At 40.4% G+C, this 6,948-nt stretch overlaps 1 pseudogene; it reads left to right on the top strand.

The window, feature by feature from the left end:
- The first annotated feature begins 202 nt into the window (after window positions 1–202).
- LOC105508423 overlaps window positions 203–6,948 on the top strand; it is a 47,058-nt pseudogene continuing 40,312 nt past the window's right edge.

Here is a 6,948-nt window from a genome sequence, read left to right on the forward strand (position 1 = left end):
GAATAATACAACAAATGCTTATCCTGTGATACTAAACCGTTTGTGTGTAAACAAATGCTTATCCTGTGATACTAAACCATAGCTCCTTGGATATAGCTAAGAAAATATTTATTTTTAAAAGAATACAGAAGAACAAAAGAGATATTCCAAGAATCTCTCTAATGTTACGGATCTTGCTTGCAGGGCATAGGACTCCAGGATAATGCGCTTTTCCAAGGCCATTCACGGTGAATTGAATGGGAAAGGAAAGGATAGTTCCCAACTCTATCCACAAGGGGGCAGAAAATACCGACGTAGGGGTTACGTAGCAGCTAGCCAGTCTGCAGGAGGGAGAACATATTTTCCCATTGAGGAGGGTATCCAACTGTCTCTTGGGTAAAGGTCAAACTCCACAATAATCTTCGGAGTTCGGTAGAAATGCAGATGTCTGTTTTCTACCCACAGGGGATTTTGATGCAGTAGTCCTTCAGATTTACTCTGAGAAATAATGATAAAATATAAAAACATATAGCATTGTGCTCTTCACTTCAATAGCTTCATACCTTTTCTCTGGCTGTTGCCAATTTTTATAAGGCTCTTTTCTTCTATATCTGCACTTGTGAAAATCTTTTTCATCCTTCCAGGCTACTCCAAATGTCATCTTGTCTTTGATGTCTTCCCATAGACACGTTCTCCACTAACAAATTATTGCTCTTGATGCAAGGAATGGAATATAGAGTTCTCAGTACCAGGGCAGGGGCATTTCAGGGACACTGTGATGGGACTGCTGAGATTCTGTTGAAAGGTGGGCTGTAATTTTTTTTTTTTTTCACTGACGTTCTTAAGTTTTCCAGATGCTTGTTGACTCGAATTAAAATTAGCTCAAGGACTAGTAGCTGACTGAAATACTTGGAAAATAACCCACATCAGGCCCCCAGTCAGGGCAGTTGTTTCCAATTGTTATGTAAATTGGAGTTACCTAGGGGTATTTTACAACTCCTGCTACCTGGACATCCACCGCCAGACATTCCAATTTAGTTGATGTAGAGTGTAACCTGGGAGTCAATAATTCTAAAACATCCTGAGGAGATTCTAATGTGCATCAAAGTTTGGGAACTACTAAGTTAGAGAAATATCAATATGTCTAAAGCAATTAGCAGAAATATTGTCAGCCATATCAGAGCAGCAGACTTGGGATGGGGAGAAGGGAAAATGAACTGGTTCTCGATAGTCATCTCCACAAAGACGGCTGTAGGGGAGTGGGATTAGTAACACTAAGGGGATATAGATAACTGATTGACCATGGGCAATTGAACGTAAATTGCATAAAAGCAGGTCATTGGCAGTGATACCCAGGATGGACTGAAAGGTACTCTACAGATTTTAAGTGGGTAGATTTAAACTTAGGGATCCCAGATGCATCTGATTCCAAGTCCGTGTTCCTAAGTTTTCTACCAGTTATCCAATTTACTATTCATCAGAATCCCTGGAAAAATTACTAAAAGCATCATTTCTTGGATTCTCATCCCCTAACAAATGTTTGTGCAGGTTGATATTTAGTAGCAGAAACTGTTAGTCCTTTTGTCTTCCAGAATAATGTACTTTGAACTCCAATATATAAAACTGTTACAGGTAGTTAGGCATGAATCGGGCAGGAACAGGCTCTTCCCCTCAACCACTAAATATGTTATTTAGTGGTTATCACTAATGCAATTATCGCATTGCCTGTCTAAAAGTGATAAATTGGCAGCTGACACTGGGGAGAGACCCATTTCCTGATGGTCCATACCTGTTAACATTAAAGTGTCAAATAGGGCAGACCCCAGGGAGAAGAAACTTCCTGAGCATGCACATTAAGAGACAAGAATGGCAAAGTATAATCTGCTGAGTACACTCCACCGGAAAAGGGAAGAAAGCCTCAGATGGGCACGCATGCAACTTCATAAACACACTGCACGTGCTCACTTCCCAAGGGTAAGATGGGCTCTGTGCATGCAGGCAGCTCACCCCAAGGGAAGAATCATGCGAAAGAGGCAAGCCAATAAAAGTCCTAGGATCATGACTAAATGGAGCACTTGACCCTCTCTCTCTTCAGCGTTCGTGCACTCTCTTGGATCTTTTCTGTTCTAAGACCTTTTAAATAAACTTTCACTCCTGCTCTAAACCTTATGTCAGTCTCTTTTTCTGCTTTATTCTCCTCAGTCGAATTCTTTCTTCTAAGGGGGCAAGAATTGAAATTGCTGCAGACGTGTACGGATTTCCGGTGGTAACTGTGGGTAACTTGGATCTCTGCTACTGCTAACATATTTGATGCACATGACTTGGATACCTTCCTAGTGGTAAGAGATTTCTATTCCTCATCTTATTTGGCTGGAGACATCTGACCCCCATGAATGTTTTCTCTCTCTCTGTGTCTCTTGCTTTCTCTATGTGTGTTCTGAAATGGCTTTGCACACTGGTTGCCAGACCTACCTCGAGGGCAAGTCTGCCTCTTCGTTTTCACTTTGCATGCCACTAAACTTCTTAAACACACATTCCATGTTATTTGCTCACCACAGTTCTATGTGTTTGTGTGGCAGTAAAGGTATGGGCTCCCTCGTAGATATTCCCTGAGGTTTGTATTTGTTTCTGCCAGCTCCAGTGAACTTTAATTCTTCCCTGCTTTTCCTTTCAACTAAAATCACCTCTTTTCCAAGACAGAACCAAATTGGAACTCTGGCCCTGCCAGTTTTTACAACTCACCATGTGCTTTTCATTGCTGTTATGCCCCAGTGCTAAGTTTTCTGATAGTTTTTGAAAAGCAGGTTGTCCGCCTGCATAGGCCTTCACTCTGGCCCTTTAAGGACTCCACCCCCTTGCTTTTTAAGCTAGTAGGGCTTTGGAAAGAGGAGAAATTCCAAACCCAAGCCCTAAGACTTTGAGGGTTACTGCTTTGTGTGACTTTTTGTTCCGGAGGGCAAACAAACGTTGATCTCTGGAATCCAAGGGCTGCTGTTTTTGCAAGCATATGAAGGCTTTTCATGAGCATTCATCTTGCCTCCTTCCATTTACTCCTATAGCATCCATTTCTCTAGTTCCATACCCATTTCAACATGCAGCAAGGCCTTCAAGAGTCACATTCTAAGGGAGGGAATTCCAGCTCCTGTGGCAGTTAACAGAGAAACAAGCTTCTAGGAAAAGTGATGATTATTTTATTACTAAAATACTTCAAGTGAGGGTTACTATAAGGTCTTGGAGACAAGGCTTGTCCAAGGTCACATATGCAAGAGATCCATAGAACAGAGACAAAAGGCTAGGACGGTGCATAGTAAAGGCTGGTTAAGTATGGAGCCCAGGAACTGTTGTCCCAAGCTGGCAGATTACCATGGGAACAGGGAAAAAAGGATCTCCTCTATTCTCAAGTGGGTAATTGTGGTGAGATGAGACCAAAAGTACACGGTAAGACTGATTGAGCTTGGAATTCAGGATGATGAGGAATACCCCATCAACAATAATAGGAAGAAAGAGGGGATACCTTCTTTTTCCTTTTCCCTCTTTTGTCTCCTCTGTTCTCTCTTCACAGTGGGAGATGGGTAATTGCATCTTCTTCATACTGCAAGACATAGCCCTCAGATGCATTTCCTAAAACTGGGAAAAGTTTAATTTCCCTAAATCTTAAACTGCTTGACTTAAAAATAAACTTGGAGGAAACTGCAAGAGTCTGTCTTAGAATCCAGTACCCCTGTGCAGGAGGTCCTCAGATTAACCTCTTATGTCTTTTGTAACCGAGAGTAGAGTAAGCACTACAGGGGTAAGCCTGTTGGGTGGGGCAAATGACATCCCCTCCCTCCAAAATAAAAGATTAAAATTTCTGCCAGTCTGATTTCTGGCTTTCCATTCTGTACAAACCAGTTGTAGAAATGGTAAAAATCCCTGTATTCCCTGTCCCTCAATGAACAACTTCTGATCTCCCTTCTTGAATTTTCCTTTCCAAAGGTACCTCAGAGGTACCTTTGTAGACCCTGAGTCTTGTAAAAATTGCTCGCCACCTCTTTGAAAATACCTCATACACTTGTGGTTATGTCATAACCTTAGTTAAGGCTTATAGAGACAGCAAAAGCCCTTTTGAAAAACTCGCCTCATAACTTGTCTACACAGTCTCTGTACAGAGTTGCTAACCTGTGATAAGTAAAGAATGTTACTTTGTAACAGGCCCGGGTGCCCCAAGTTATCTTGGCACCTCAAGAGGAGAGGAATTTAAACTCATAGGCATTTGAGGGTACAAACCCATGGATGAGCTCAGCTTTTAAAAAGTCTTACCTGAGATTCCTTATGGAACAAAGTTCCATCAAAACAAATTTAAAAAGCCTATGTGAAAAATAATGATTCCTGTTGCGCTTCATGGAAATAGCCAGGCCAAGTATAACAAGACTAAAGTTTATTTTATAAACAAACCAGTCTTATCATTATTTTTCTTGTTTAAACAAAAATAAAGACTGGAGGAGACCAATTATGTTTCAAAAGTTATGGTACACCTGTCGTTAAATTCTAGTCTCATCAGTTGTTTTTAAATTTTTGTCTGCATTTTAGCCTAACCCCACTTATTCCTATGAACCAACCAGTGATCTCTGGCTGCAGCTCAGAAGAAACAAGAGAGATGAGTAATGTAAAAATGTGGATGAATATTCTAATTCTGGGCAATTATCCAAATCGTTCCAGGTGATGGAGGTAAATGGTGTCCCCATAACCCAGAGGTTGCTTTTGGGGAAATAAGACCAAAGGACCTAATCAAAGCCAAATCCTATGCACCAGAGTCTTAGCAGGCATAACTATAGCCACCAGTTACCTGGGCGTGTCAGCAGCCTTGGGATTTTTAGACCTGTCCTCACCCCCTTATTTCATTTTGGTCCATGTCTTCTAATCTAATAACCTGGTTTATCTCCTCTCACCTTCAGGCCATTAAGCTCCAGATAATCCTCAGTGAGGGATACTATTCCCTCAATAATCAAGAGGCATCCTTTTACAGAAAGAAGGCAAAATCCTGCCCCTGTCTCTCTTGCACCTGGCTGGATACTGCTTTCACCAATGCATGGAGTCACCCTCTTGCCCTGAGAGAGAGACCAAGCTAGAGAGACCAAGACCCACAGGACCTCTACGGCCCCTTTGTCTGTGGGAAGCAGTTATGGAAAACTGACCTTCATTCATTCTCCCCTAAAAATTCAGGGGTCTTGGCTCTTGAGGTATAAAAGGTTAAAGGTAGTTAGGAATGAATCAGGCAGGAGAGGGCTCTTCTTCCCACTACCCGCTAGAAATGTCAGGTGTTGGTTCAGCAGTTATTGCATTGCCTCTCTAAAAGTAATAAATTGGCAGCCAGCACCAGGGAGAAACCATTTCCTGATGGTCCACAAATATTAACATTAAAGTGTTAACTAAAGGAAGACCCCAGGGAGAAGAAACTTTCTGGGCATGCACATTAAGAGACGAAAATGGCAAAGCATAATATTCTGTATACACTCCGCTGGAAAAGGGAAGAAATCCTCAGATGGGCATGCATGCAACTTCATAAACACACTGCACATGCTCATTTCACAAGGGTAAGATGGGTTCTGTGCATGCAGGCAGCCCACCCTAAGGGAAGACTCATGGGAAAGAGTTGAGCTAATTAAAGTCCTAGGATCATCGTTAAATGGGGCACTTGACCCTCTCTCTCTTTAACCTGCATGCATCCTCTTGGATTTCTTCCAAGTGAACTTTCCTTTCTTTCCTGTTCTAAAGCCTTTTAAGTAAACTTCTACTTCTACTAGGAAACTTGCCTTGGTCTCCTTTTATGATATATGCCCCTCAGTCCAATTCTTTCTTCTGAGGAATCAAGAATTGAAGTTGCTGCAGATGTATATGGATTCACCACTAGTAAATTGGGGTAACTCAGATCTCTGCCACCGCTAACAAAACAAATAAAAGTAGAGCTGACCTTGTTCAAGCAGAAGTTTGGGAATTTAGTTTGAACTCCTTTATAACTTCTTCACTCAATCCACTCTCTAAGACCAGTTGTTGAGGTTTCTTCTCATTGAAGAGACCTTCGGGAAGTTTGAAATCCACTTCCTGAATCTATACTAAATTTTAAAATACAAATATACTACATTCTAGAAAAAAACCTACATAAATACATGTGCAATTGTGAATGAGCACTAATTCAGTACTGTAAAATGAAAACATTTTTACAGATAATAAAAGTGTCAGCCAATATGTGAGTAGTTACATCAATTATAGTATTTAAAATAACTGGTATTTACTGAGCACTTAATATTGACCAAGCACTGTACTGAATGCCTTATGTGTATTAGCTCATTTATTCTCAACAATTATATGAATTAGTGTCAAAGCAGAAATTGCACTGGATAAAGTTACACAGGTAAGGAAGACTTTATTCAAGAATATAGCAATAATGAAGGGAGGTCAGAACCCAGTCTGAACTTGACTGTGCTATAAAAAAAAAAAAAGGGTGGGAAAGGTTTTTAAGCACTGAGGATAGCTAGTAGAAAAGTACTGGAGTACTTTGAGGGTGGGTCTTAGGACATCTGTGTTTGTCAGTTGGCTTTATTCTAAGGAAATATAAAATTCTATTTTTTTTTTTTTTTTTTTTGAGCCACGGTCTCGCTTTGTCACCCAGGCTGGAGTGCAGTCACATGATCATAGCTCACATCAGCCTCCAACTCCTGGGCTCAAGCAGTCATCCCACCTTAGCCTCCCAAGTAGCTTGGACTACAGATGAGTGATATAACATTTAGCTAATTTTTTATACACACACACACATATATATATATATACACATATATGTATATATACACCTATATATATATACACATATGTATATATACACCTATATATATATACACACATATATGTATATATACACACCTATATATATATACACACATATATGTATATATACACCTATATATATATACACACATATATGTATATATACAC

The sequence above is a fragment of the Colobus angolensis genome, unplaced genomic scaffold, assembly GCF_000951035.1.
Source record: "Colobus angolensis palliatus isolate OR3802 unplaced genomic scaffold, Cang.pa_1.0 Scaffold161, whole genome shotgun sequence".
Classification (NCBI taxonomy): Eukaryota; Metazoa; Chordata; class Mammalia; order Primates; family Cercopithecidae; genus Colobus; species Colobus angolensis.